General features: G+C 40.3%; 1 protein-coding gene across 1 annotated transcript in view; it reads right to left on the bottom strand.

Moving 5' to 3' along the window:
- The window catches only part of NEK11 (NIMA related kinase 11), a 378537-nt gene that overhangs the window by 187645 nt on the left and 175907 nt on the right, over positions 1 to 14985 (bottom strand). The window lies entirely within an intron of this gene.

A 14985-nucleotide genomic window follows, 5' to 3' on the forward strand; every position in this document is an offset into this window, starting at 1 on the left:
ATCACTTCCCCAAAGTAGTACAATGTTACTATGGTAACATTGTACTACTTTGGTCATAGTAAAATATGAAAAAAAATCTTAAAAAAAAATAAAAATGTAATAAAAAATTAAAAATTAAAAAAATTAAAAAAAATTAAAAAAAAAATATATATTTTTTTTTTCATACTGTCACCAGTCAGTACGTCGGACTGTCTACTCTGCAAAAAGGGGTCATTTGGGGGATATCTGTACTGTTCTGACATTCTTGGACCTCAAGAAATTAGATTGGCCGTCAGTACTTCAGGATTGATCAATATTCAGATCTATACCATAGTTTGTGAACTCTATAACTTTCCTACAAACTAAAAAATACATCCTAATTTGGGTTATTTTCACCAAAGACATGTAGTAGAATACATCTCGGCCTAAATTTATGAAGAACAATTATTTATTTGTAAACTTTTATAACAGAAACAAAGAAAAACTTGTTTTTTTTTTAAAATTTTTGGTCTTTTTTTGTTAATTTAGCAAAAAATAAAAACCCCAGCGGTGATTAAATACCACCAAAAGAAAGCTCTAGTTGTGTGAGGAAAATTATAAAATTTTAGTTTGGGTACAATGTTGTATGACCGCGCAATTGTCATTCAAAGTGTGAGAGCGCTGAAACGTGAAAACTGGCCTGGGCAGGAAGGTGTAAAATTGCCCGGTATTGAAATGGTTAAACATGTACATAAAAGGGTAACTTCACTTTTGTTGGAAAAAACCCCCCAAAAAACCCAATTTGCTCTGGGTGGTCAATGTACATTGCAGGGATTTTAACAAACGTTGTAGCATATTCCTTCCCTTTGTTTTTCTAAAGAATTAGCATTGTGTCCTTTGAAGACGGATGCTGAATGGCTGGGGATGGTTTATTATAAACACCTGATGCACTCTCAATGTTCTGATGAGAAAAGCTGCAGTGTCTGCATCCCTTTAGGAGTGTTTGACTCTTGAGGAGTATCTTACCAAAACTGCAATTCCTATTGCAGGGGATGCCTTAAATTTGACTTGCAATCAGTGAGCCAATCACACAAGCAGGAAATTACATTCCTTAACCAATTGAGCTCCAGAGGATTTACCCCCCTTAATGACCAGGCCTCTTTTTGCTACTCGGCGCTGCACTAATTCAACTGATAATTGCGCGGTCATGCAATGCTAAACCAAAACAAAATTTACGTCCTTTTTTTCACACAAATAGAGCTTTCTTTCGGTGGTATTTGATCATCTGTGCGCTTTTTATTTTTCACGCTATAAACATAAAAAGGCCAAAAATTTAGAAGAAAAACAATATTTTTTACTTTCAGCTATAAAAAAGATATAGTTAACTCAACGTTGGTTATAAATTTAGGCCAAAATGTATTCTGCTACATGTTTTTGGTAAAAAAAATCCCAATGAGTGTATATTGATTGCTTTGTGTGGAGGTTATAGCGTTTACAAACTATGGTATAAATACTGCAACTTACGCCATTTTTCTGCTACACAGCGCTGCCTTAGTTTAACGGACAATTGCGCGGTCATGCAATACGGTACATAAATGAAATTTACATCTTTTTTTCCCCACAAATTGAGCTTTCTTTTGGTGGTATTTGATCGCCTGTGCGGTTTTTATTTTTTGCGCTATAAAAAAAAAGGCTGACAATTTTGAGGGAAAAAAAACAATATTTTGGACTTTTTGCTATAAAACATGTCCAGTAAAAAAAAATGCAAAAATCAAATTTAGTCATAAATTTCTGCCAAAATGCATTTTGCAACATGTCTTTGCTAAAAAAAAAACCCAATACGTGTAAATTAATTGGTTTACGTGAAAGTTATAGCGTTTACAAATGGCGGGAAAGATGCTGGGATTTTTAGGGTTTTTTTTATACTAATAATGGCGGCGATCAGCGAATTATGGCGGCGATCAGGGACTTATGGCAGCGACCAGCGACTTATATCGGGACTGCGGCGGACATTCTGACATTGGGGGGTACTGACTTGGGGTCACTGGCATCCCCAAAAACACTAATACAGTGATCAGTGCAAAAAAAAAAAAAAACTGACACTGTACTAATGGCACTGGGGAGGAAGGGGTTAACTTTATTTTGCAGGGAAGGGTTATAGGAGCGAGGGGAGTGTTTTACTAGGGGGTGGGGGTGTGTGCTGCACGGGACAAGGCTGATCGAGAAAGAGAAACTGTTCTTTCTCGATCAGCTCATCATCGAGCTGACAGGGAAGTGACAGACAGCACAGCTACTGCAGCTGTGCTGTCTGTCACTGTTTGCCGCCGATCGCCGGAACATAGCCACTAACGAGCGGCTGTGACCCGGCGACTGACATCTGCGGCGGTGACCCGCGGGACAGATAGGGCGGCGACGTGCCCTGCGCGCGCCCCCTATTTGTTTACAAAACACACGTCTTAAATCGTGGTTTTGCCTGCGAGTGCCGCCCTGCCACCGTATATGTACAGTGGCTGGGCGGCATGTAGTTAAATATTCTGTACACCAGCGGTGCACAACAGGGGTGCTCTACCTGTAGCCTATGGGCCACATGGGCTCTAGGATGTGGCCCTCAACCTCAAATCAGGTAGGTGTATGTCCAGGGTCATCAAACCATTGATCACGATCTGGGCTTGCCGACCCACCACCCCAGAACATCAGAGTACATCGAACCAGCACCGGCAGCAGAGAAAGCAGGCGGCCGCAGACAGAGCAGGAGCTGCATAAGCCAATGCTTCCTCTGTAGCGCTGGCTCCTGTCCCAGGCAGAATGATACCAAGTGCAATTCACCTGGAACCTTTCTAGCACCCTGGAGAACAATGCCAGCAGAAGCTAGCAGAGGAAACTGCTTTCACACTGGTCCGCGGATTCAGCACAGTGCACCTATAGGTCTCTTGCAAGTTATCTGCACTGAGCCATATTGAACAAAGGGAATGGTGCTGCGCTAACCCAACCCAATAGGCAAGTGAGGAAATAAATGTGAACAAATAAGTGGATATTAAACTATACCTCACTCTCGTGAAGCAAAAAACATGAGATGAAAAAAAAATATGATAATCAGACACGTGGTAACAAAGGATGACAAAGGAATAAAAAAAAATCATCAGGGGAACAAATGCACAAATATAAACGGAATACTCATTGCAGTGAATACACCCAAAAAAAAACTAATAAATGAAGTGAATATATGTATAACAAGGCACTAAACCATATTGAGTCACATGACATAACAAAAATCAGATGTGCCAAAAAAAGCTGCTAAGACAATATATGTGCACGGTTCCTGGATTGCTGCCAAGGGTACAGATGTGATTAGTTTTTTTGGGCGTATTCACTTTAATATTCACTGCATTGTGTGTATTCCATTTATGTCCATTTATGTTTGTGCATTTGTTCCCCTGATGATTTTTTTTATTCCTTTGTCATCCTTTGTTACCATGTGTATGATTATCATATATTTTTTTGAATCTCATGTTTTTTGCTTCACGAGAGTGAGGTATAGTTTAATATCCACTCATTTGTTCACATTTATTTCCTCATTTACCTATTGGGTTGGATTAGCGCAGCACCATCCCATTTGTTCAATATTTCACTATTTTGGTATTTTAGTTAGGTGCTAGCAGCCACTCTGGTTTTGTTTTGGTTTCAAGATTGGCAGCGCAGGAGGTTCTCTTTGTCGATTGTACACTGAGCCATAGACTTTTATTATATCTCTTGGGTTTGGTGCACTTCGTGAGAGCGCATCAAAACTCCTGAATGCAGTGTTTGAATCCTAAAGGGATGCAGACACTTCAGCTTTTCTCATCAGAACACTGAGAGTGCACCACTGTTCACAATCAGTCTTCAAAGGACACAGTGAAACAAACAGCTATTTCTTTAGAACAACAAAGGGTAGAATATGCTACAAAGTTTGTTAAATAATAAATCTAAGGCAAAGTGTAGCTAACACGCTAACTGTGCTGCCCCCATGGTGTGGGTAAACTGCAATGCATCAGTGTGAAAGCAGCCTTATATAGGGCTCAGGACAATAAGCTTGTTTACATTTGCAGTTTGGGTGGGCGATAAAACCCCATAGCTGAGACATGTTTTTACCATATAAACACCCCCCCCCCCTCAACCACCGCCTCCTTGTCACATCTGTTTTACGCTTGGACGGGAGAGGCAGCAGGGGTGGCATATACAGGAACCGATCCTGTCCATTTTCCTCCTGCAATCAGCCTCCTGCCAGCATTCAGTGGCTACACAAGGAAAATGTTTATTATGCTATTCAAAATAAAAAATGTTAAATTCTGAACCAATTCATTATATTGTGGTCTGCGACTGGTTACCATATCACTTAAGTGGTCCTCGCTCTTCAGAGGGTTGAGCATCCCTGGTGAACAGAATGCCTCCAGGTTGCCATTTTGCTAATTAATTTTACAGAAAATCACAGTGGCTGCAGATTGAAAAAGAAAGGTAATTTTTAACAACATTAATTTACAACATGGCTTGTATAGCAATTATAGTATATATGCTGAATTATTTTTTATTTGCTATATTTTTTTCTACAAAAGTGGAGCTACCCTTTAACTATCATACATTTGACAGCACTATAGGTGAATGATAGTCACTGATGCATGATTAGTAGAAAGACTAGATTGGATTCCTGGACTATGTATACAGAGCTACAAGATGTGTGAACTCAAGAATTCCACAATCGAGCAACAAAGGAATTTATTTTAGCATACTTGTGGCACCTTTATAACAGATTCTGCGAAATGAAGCTTAGATGTTTGGCTGATGTATGTTAACAGCTAAAACTGTTATGTGTGTGGCATAATTAATCGGCTCAGGAGAAGCAATGTAATTAATTTCCAGGCAGATGTAAACTATACCTCTGATACATCTTTGTTCTAACAGTATGTAGAGATGCGGCAGTTTAGAAATTAACTATCACAACTTAATTATGTGGAGATTATTTTTTCATGCAGAGACTATTTTTACTTACTTGGATATAGAATTTAATAATGAGCTTCATGAAACAGATTTGCTAGATTATCAGCAAAAATATCCAATGCGTGTTTACCATGGGCTGGTCATATTAAATTAGAACTATAGTCTCCCATTTAAAAAAAAAAAAAATTGCTGCAGCATTTATTCATAAGCATATTTGCACTTTTCTCTTAGTCCCATAAATACCTTTTGAACCTGAAGTCCACCTAATGCAGCCTCTTGTGATGCAAGGTTGCCAAGATTGCGTATTTTTGCAGACATTTCATTAAAAAAGCCAGTTTTCTCCAGTCTGTTAAAGTCCAAAAGAGAAACTGTTTATAAAAATACCCTGACTGGCTGGCAGTAGATGCACTAGTCTCTGTGTTCATAACTGTTCCTCAGTAGGACTAAGAGTGATTGTAAACCTCAGACATGAAATACACTGCTCAAAAAAATGTAAACACATCAGATCTCATTGGGGAAAAATATCATGCTGTATATCTATACTGATATGGACTGAGTAATGTGTTAGGAATGTAAGGATGCCCCATCCTTTGATGGAAATGAAAATTATCAACCTAAAGAGGACTGCATTCAAAGACACCCCAAAATTCAAAGTGAAAAAATGATGCAGCAGGCTAGTACATTTTGCTGAAATTTCATTGCAGCAACTCAAAATGGTACTCAGTAGTTTGTATGGCCCGCATATGCTTGTATGCATGCCTGACAACGTCAGGGCATGCAACTAATGAGACGACGGATGGTGTCCTGGGTTATTTCCTCCCAGATCTGGACCAGGGCACCACTGAGCTCCTGGACAGTCTGAGGTGCAATCTGGCGGCATCGGATGGACCGAAACATGATATCCCAGAGGTGTTCTATTGGATTTAGGTCAGCGAGCATGGGGGCCATTCAATGGTATCAATTCCTTCATCCTCCAGGAACTGCCTGCATACTCTTGCCACATGAGTCCAGGCATTATCATGCACCAGGAGGAACCCAGGACCCACTGCACCAGCATAGGGTCTGACAATGGGTCCAAGGATTTCATCCCAATACCTAATGGCAGTCAAGGTGCCATTGTCTAGCCTGTAGAGATCTGTGATTCCCTCTATGGATATGCCTCCACAGACTGACTGACCCACCACCAACACAGTCATGCTGAACGATGTTGCAGGCAACATAATGTTCTCCACGGCTTCTCCAGACCCTTTCACGTCTGACACATGTGCTCAGGGTGAACCTGCTCTCATCTGTGAAAAGCACAGGGCGCCAGTGGTGGACCTGCCAATTTTGGTGTTCAATGGCAAATATCAATCAAGCTCTATGGTGCCAGGCAGTGAGCACGGGGCCCACTAGAGGACATCGGGCCGTCAGGCCACCCTCATGATGCCTGTTTGTTTGTCTGATTGTTTGGTCAGAGACATTCACACCAGTGGCCTGCTGGAGGTCATTTTGTAGAGCTCTGGCAGTGCTCACCCTGTTCCTCCTTGCACAAAGGAGCAGATACCAGTCCTGCTGATGGGTTAAGGACCTGTCCAGCTCTCCTAGAATAACTGCCTGTCTCCTGGAATCTCCTCCATGCTCTTGAGACTGTGCTGGGAGACACAGCAAACCTTCTGGCAATGGCATGTATTGATGTGCCGTCCTTGAGGAGCTGGACTGCCTGTGCAACCTCTGTAGGCTCCAGGTATCGCCTCATACTACCAGTAGTGACACTGACCCTAGCCAAATACAAAACTAGTGATAAACAGAAAAGAAGAGTAAGGAAAAAATGTCAGTGGCCTTCACCTGTAAAACCATTCCTGTTTTGGGGATTGTTTCATTGTTGCCAATCTAGTGCACTTGTTAATTTCATTAACACCAAATCAGCTGAAACTGATTGACAACCCCCTCTGCTACTTAACTGACCATATCAATATCCCAGGAGTTTAATTGACTTGATGCTATACTCTGATTAACAAGTGTTCTGTTAATTTTTTTGAGCAGTGTAGAAGCAAAGCATATCCCTGTATAGTGTGTGCTTGTCTCAGTCCAGAGCACTAAGTGTCATTTCTGTCTGCTGCCTGTTTCCACTGCTTTAAGCATGAGTCATTTCTGATGAGTAAGCCTGACACCAAGAGAAAATGGTGACAGGGAAGGGACAGCCAGTGATTGACAGCCTCAGCTCTGTTCCTGTGTGCTATATGAAGCGGGGGGGGGGGGGTGTCCCTTCCCTTCAATTAGCTCTCAGAACTCTCCCCACTGATGTAACTTCAGCCCTGCTTTTCAGAGCTGAGAAATCCTATGTAAATTCTTCACTTTGAATGGGTATAGGGGAAAGATAGCTGCAGATAAACAGGCACAACTTGTAGGAGGACTTGTTTAATCTCTGTGTATCACTTGAGGCCAGTTACTTCCCTGCGTATATGTAAGGGTTTACAGCCACTTTAAGGCTAAATCTGCTCCACCTCCCACCCCATCCCCTGTGTCCACCCACACCCCAGTGTACAAAGCCAGAGCCAACTCTGAGCCTATGGTGGTGGGTTATGTGGACATGCTAGAGCTGGGCACCAGACTAAAAATTTAGTGCATGCAGTTGACTAATGCTGGACATACACATATAGAGGTTCATTCAAAAATTTTCCTTTTAAGAATGTTTGTTCGATTTTCTGATTGTTAGTGTGGTCAAATTGATGTTAATTTTCGACCACAATAATGGGAAAATTTGAAGAAGCAGAATGGAAAACTTTTCTCGAGTGAACACATTTTTGGACACTGTATATGGTTTTTGTTCAGAAATTACATTTATTTTAAAATTGAATGTTTAACCCCGTAATGACAGTGCCTCCCGTCCCTTTAAGAGGTTTCTGATGCTGGGAGGCAGAGTGGGGATTCTGGTCATGTGACTGCATGCGATGAGTCTGAGAGACTGTCATTTCTGGCACTGTATTTAGAACTGTACCACATATGCGCAGTGTACATAAGTGCTAGGCACAGGTTCTACATATGCTTGCCCATCATGCCCACTATTTGCCATGCCCCTTACCTAAGGTGTGCCAAGTCTTTCATAATCCTAGCCATGCTCACTTTTTGTTACACTGTTTTTACATATTAATTGTAAAGCCAGGCAGACTACTTTTTAGGGGTACTGTCAAATAATTACATATTGCTTCCACTGTTTAAATATCAATAGTCTTAGTTCCTAATAGGAGTTTTATTCATATTTCAGCTCTGTCGGTAAATTTATTTTTTTAAGTTTTGGATAGAGAACAGAAGGTTCAAAACCTTAAAGCCAAACTGTGTCAATGGACTATAAAAAATGAACTCTATGTGAATGGACAAACAGGGAAGCGGCTTGGGAGCCAGCCTGCTCAGGTGGTCCCATAGCAAGCTGCTTGCTGTGGGGGCACTTGGCAGGAGGGGGGGGCCAGGAGCGCCAGCAGGGGACCCAAGAAGAGGAGGATGGGGGCTGCTCTGTGCAAAACCATTGCATGGAGCAGGTAACTACAGTGAGGGAAATAAGTATTTGATCCCCTGTTGATTTTGAATGTTTGCCCACTCACAAAGAAATTATCAGTATAAAAATCGAATGGTAGGTGTATTGTAACACTGAGAGACAGAATAGCAACAAATAATTCAAAAGAAATGCATGTCTAACAAATTATGCACTGATTTGCATGTTCATGAGGGAAATAAGTATTTGATCCCCTATCATTCATCAGCAGGATTTCTGGCTACCAGGTGTCTTTCATACAGGTAACAAGCTAAGATTAGAAGCAGTCTTTTAAAGGGAGTGCTGCTAAACTCATTTTGTTACCTGTATAAAAGACACCTGTCCACAGGAGCAATCAAACAATCAGATTCCAAACTCTCCACTATGGCAAAGACCAAAGAGCTATCCAAGGATGTCAGGGAAAAGATTGTAGACCTACACTAGGCTGGACTGGGCTACCAAACTATAGCCAAGCAGCTTGGTGAGAAGGTGACAGCAGTTGGTGCAATCATTCGCAAATGGAAGAAAGACAAAACAACTGTCAGTCTCCCTAGGTCTGGTGCACCATGCAAGATCTCACCTCTTGGAGTGTCAATGATCATGAGAACAGTGAGAAATCATCCCAGAACTACACGCGAGGATCTTGTCAATGATCTCCAGGCAGCTCTGACCACACTCACCAAGAAAACAATTGGAAACACACTACGCCGACAAGGATTGAAATCCTGCAGTGCCTGCAAGGTCCCTCTGCTCAAGAAAGCACATGTCCAGGCCCATCTGAAGTCTGCCACTGAACATCTGAATGATGCAGAGGAGGACTGGTTGAAAGTGTTGTGGTCAGATGAGACCAAAATTGAGCTCTTTGGCATCAACTGAACTCGCCGTGTTTGGAGGAGGAGGAATGCTGCCTATGACCCCAAGAACACCATCCCAACTGTCAAACATGTGATGGAAACATTCTGCTTTGGGGGTGTTTTTCTGCTAAGGGGACAGGACAACTGCACCGCAACAAAGGGACGATGGACAGGGCAATGTACCGTCAAATCTTGGGTGAGAACCTTCTTCCTTCAGCCAGGGCATTGAAAATGGGTCATGGATGGGTGTTCCAGCATGACAATGACTCAAAACACACAGCCAAGGCAACAAAGGAGTGGCTCAAGAAGAAGCACATTAAGGTCCTAGAGTCTCCAGACCTTAATCCGATTGAAAATCTGTGGAGGGAGCTGAAAGTTTAAGTTGCCAAACGTCAGCCACCAAACCTTAGTGACTTGGAGAGGATCTGCCAAGAGGAGTGGGCCAAAATCCCTCCTCAGATGTGTGCAAACCTGGTGGCCAACTCCAGGAAACGTCTGACCTCTGTGATTGCCAACAAGGGATTTGCCACTAAGTACTAAGTCATGTTTTGTGAAGGGGATCAAATACTTATTTTTCACATGAGCATGCAAATCAGTGCATAATTTGTTAGACATGCATTTCTTTTGATTTTTTGTTGCTATTCTGTCTCTCAGTGTTACAATACACCTACCATTCGATTTTTAGACTGATCATTTCTTTGTGAGTGGGCAAACATTCAAAATCAGCAGGGGATCAAATACTTATTTCCTTTACTATATGTCATGTTTGTTATTGGATAATTATTTTAAATGGCACTGTTCTCATCCATGCATTTTATGGTGTTTTTTTTAAGCTTTATCAACTATGGCACACAAATGCACAAAACATTAACATAAAATGCACTTGATATGCATCAAATTAACTTAATAATGAAAGTACAGGAGTAAAGAAATATAAAAGGTCAAAGTTTCCTTCTTAGGAAATTCTATATTAATAGAAAAGATGAAGGGTGTACCCAGAGTTATATATGAATAATCACACAATATTATGTCACATACTAAGATATTTTTAAAGGCCAACTGCATGTTTTTTTGTTTGCATTTTGTTTTATTTATTTATTTATTTTTTACAAACGATTTTTATTAACGGATATACGATAACAGAGTAACTTCTTGAGAATCAATACGCCTCAAGAAAAAGGCACATAAGTAACAGTAGAATAAGATACAGGCATAAGAGACAGAAACACGTACACAAATAAGGCAGTCAGTAAGAAATACAAAACAACCAAGCTGTTTACAAAAGTTCAAAGCATATCAAATTATAATAGACCATCAGACAATAAATGCCAATGTGTTTTCCAACCCTCCCATTTTCTGTTGAACAAGTGCATCCTATCTAGCAGTGTATAATGAATACGTTCCATGAGCACAACCATGTCAACTCTCCATAGAACAGAGACCAAGGGAACCATCGATGACTTCCAATGAAGGGCAATGGCCCATACAGATGAGACACAAATCGCGTGGATTAGCCTCATCTTGTCGACAGGGACACCAGAAATGGGAGCACCCAATAAGCACATTTGAATAGACATAATTATCTAGACATAATTATGAAAAAACCAAGGTATAATCCACCTGGATGCACACAGTAGTTTTGATGATATGCACTGTTTCGCTAATTCATGTCAAAGTTGCAAAATTGTGCTTAGGCGTTAAGATTTGTTCTACCACGAAGGGGTTAAGGTGTTACAATGCACCCAAAAGCAGAAGCATAAATGGTCACTTATTGCTTCACAAAACCATATTAGAGCGTATAATTCATAACTATTTTAATACTAATGCGATCTTATTTACTGGGGAATGTTCATACTGTTTAAAAACCCTACCAAATCACAGTATGCATTTTTAAAATGGATGTTGTATCTTCTGGTAAATATCCAGCATTATGGCTTTTCATGCTGGGCAGTGATAATGATGCACAAGTTTATTATACTATCAAATAATACCTATAATGTGTTATTTGTCTTTTAAAACAAAACCCCATATTTGCTTTTCTTCTTGAACACAAGCAGAAGGCAGCTGTACAGCCAAAGCCATTCTCTGTACTAGAAAACAGCTCAATCTTGTGTGAGCAGCAGCCTGCCTCTAATATCCAAAAGTCACTTCAGTCTCACTTTAATTATGGTCTTGGTTAGCTTTAGGAAAGTGGAACAAATTTATTAACAATTTTCATCAAAGGGCTTGAAAGTACACATGATCTAATGCACTGCAGATGGCCATCAAATTTAGCAAACACATTTCAGCCTTAAAACTTTGAGAAAGATCCTCCAAACCACATATTGTAAAGGCTTAGAATTAAAGCTGGTAACGTTGAGTTGTATGTGCCATGGCAGATGTGCAATTGTTCAACAAAATGTTATTTTATGCCAAAATCATTGTTAGCACATACAGCCATATTATCATAAAAATTTCTGCCAAAGTGATAAAACTATTTAATACATACATATGTAAAATTGTATGCTTTTTTTTGTAAAACAATCAAATCAACAAATACACAAGCTATACTAAAAACCTTTGCTACAGTGGTAGATCTTGTAATCGTTTACTAAAATTATGAATTTAAAGTGTTTATAAAGCTTTAAATTGATTTTGATTAAAATAATAAATATTATTAATGTTATACTTACTTGCTCTGTGCAGTGGTTTTGCACACAGCGGCCCTGTACCTCCTCTTGTGGGGTCCCCTATCAATGAGTGCCCCCATAGGAAGCCGTTTCCTATGTGGGAACTTGTGTACGCTCGATCCCGACAGATCGATCCTGATCTCTACAGCAGCCTTTCTCAATCAGGGTGCCTTGACATTCCTTCAGGGGTGCCTTGGTGAAATGTCTAAAAATTGTCCAAAACTTGTATACAAGCCAGCAGGTGGAACAAGCCTGCGTTTTAGTTACACAAACTCACATGTTTTCATTGTGAACCATTACAACATTCTAGCTGCCGGTGTCCTGACAACCAACGACATCATCAGTTGATAAGGAGGATGTCAGCTGCCTGCACAATATTTTAGTTTGACCCTCCCCTGCTCAGTGCTGTGGTCACTTTAGCTCAGTGTTGGAGAAAACTGAGGGAGAAGAGAAACAATGGAATACTAGTCAGTACCAGTGTGCAAAAGTGTATTTGCTTTGGAAGAATAAATAACCTGTAATGTTGGGTGTCCTACATGTGTGGATGTTGCTGTGTTATATAAAACGGTTGGAATCGTTTTTCACATTTTAGAATGGGGTGCCCTTTTAAAATTATGGACAGTCTTGAGGCACCCTATTTTAGAATGGGGTGCCTCAAGATTGTCCGTAATTTTAAAGGGGGCCTTGACCTAAAAAAGGTTGAGAAACACTGCTCTACAGACAGTCAGGCTTGGCACTGCCCCCTGCTCTCGGGTTTAGACTGTCAGCAACAAGAGCCAACAGCTCCCACTGCTCTTAGTCAAGTCAGTGAAAGCGGGGAGAGAGGGGAAGAGCTGCTGCAAACATGCACAGTGCTGGATCGAGATGGGACTCAGGTACGTATTTAGGGAAGGGCTGTGGGGAAACTACCATTAAAAGGTTATTTACCATAATGCAGGCAATGCATCAAGGAAAAAAACCTTTTACCTTTACAACCACTTTAAATGATTCTAATACACAGTTTGATCTGAGCGCACAATAGTAGGGATCACCTCATTTAGACTAAGGGCAAGGACTTTGGCTAGGATTTTGACATATGAGTTAATTAATGAGATAGGATGGTAGGATTCGCAGTAGAGATGGGGTTTATGCGGTTTTGGAATAAGTGCAATTAATGCTTCAGACATAGAAGGGGTGCACACCAGTCCTCAAAGGCACAAGTAAAAACCTGGAGTAAAGGAGGAACTAGGACATCTTTATATAGCAGATCCCACTCTACAGGACAGCCATCCAGGCTTGGTGTTTTATTATGGGCAAAGGAATGCATGGCTAGCTCTATTTCTTCAGCTGTTAATGTCATTAGTGCATTGACAAGCCCAGCATGTGATACTGTAGATCCCTAAAGTCTACCAGTGGCACACTAACATTGAAACTGTGCACGTCCAATTAGTTCAGCGCCAAAAGAGAAGTATTTACCTGATCTCTCTGCTTGCCATCCAGAACAATAGGGCTGGCAACATCAGCATCTGCAGGTAGTGGTAAAGCAGCAGGCAGGGGGGCACATACAATGTAATTATTCAAATCGCTTATAATATTTAGGGACAGGTTCCAGATTAAAATGCAAACACTTTTAGAGCTGCTATTACAACGTGAGCTTATTTTGATCTTTTAATTGCCATGATATATTACACATGAGGAACCCGAGTATATATATATATATATATATATATATATATATATATGTATATACACACATATATACAATATGTCTTTGGCAGTCAAAAGATGAATCAGAAAGTATAATGTTTTGATCCATTTTATTTTAATAATTAGTTTTATGAGTTACTAAACCCAGGACCCTGCAATCACTATATCTCATCTCTAACAGTACACAGAACATGGAAATGCAATTATTGTAATAAATATAAACTGCTAAATACCTTTTCTCATCAGTGTTCATCAGAGCACTGGTTAAAGCTTGCAGGAGGAGTTTTCTCTAGGAGGATATAGAACCCCTGACTTCTGTCTGGGCAGTACTGATTGGCCCTGTGCTGATCACATGCACTCTCCCAAGAAAGAAAAAAAAAACTTCTGTAGCAATACACACCAAATTGAGCATGTGCAGTGTCTCCACACGATATGTCTTATCAGGAGATAAAAGGGAGACACTGGAAGCAGGGGAGGATCAGAGAAGTCAGGATCAAACAGCATTCTTACGCAATGCAGAGGATTAACCACTCAGGATCTACAGTGAGTATAACAAGCATGCTTTACTGCATATACAGACTGATTTTACTGTTGTGTGTTTAGTAACGCTTTAGGTTTATAAGCTGATGTTGATTTTTTTTAGTAACTAAAACAAAACTTTTATTTCACAAATAATTTTTTTGTAAAGGGCTGCACAAATTATAGGTGCTATATAAAAACAGTATGATAATAATACAAATAAGCATTTATACCAGGATTTCTACTGTTTTCAAGCAAGCTAACCTTTCTACTGTCTGCATACTTTCTAGACGCCTCTGTATTACTGACATTACTGACACTATATCTGGTCTCCAACAGTACACAGACCATGGCAATGCAATTATTTTAGTAAATATACACTGCTAAATAGCTTTTCTCATCAATGTTCAGCAGAGCACTGGTTAAAGCTTGTAGGAGGAGTTTTCTCTAGGAGGATGCAGAACCCCTGACCTCTGTCTGGGCAGTGCTGATTGGCCCTGTGATAATCACATGCACTCTCCCAAGAAAAAAAAAAAAAAACTTCTCTAGCAATACACACCAAATTGAGCATGTGCAGTGTCTCCACATTATATGTCTTATCATGAAATAAGAGGGAGACACTGGAAGCAGGGGAGGATCAGAGAAGTCAGGATCAAACAGCATTCTTACACGATGTGAAGGATTAACCCCTTAGGTTCCACAGTGAGTATAACAAGCATGCTTTACTTTGTATACAGACTGATTTTACTGTTGTGTGTTTAGTAACACTTTAAGTTTATAAACTGATGTTGATTTTTATTTTTAGTAACTGAAACAA

This window comes from Staurois parvus, unplaced genomic scaffold (assembly GCF_062004578.1).
Source record: "Staurois parvus isolate SC_StPar_1 unplaced genomic scaffold, SC_StPar_1.0 ptg000670l, whole genome shotgun sequence".
Taxonomy (NCBI): Eukaryota; Metazoa; Chordata; class Amphibia; order Anura; family Ranidae; genus Staurois; species Staurois parvus.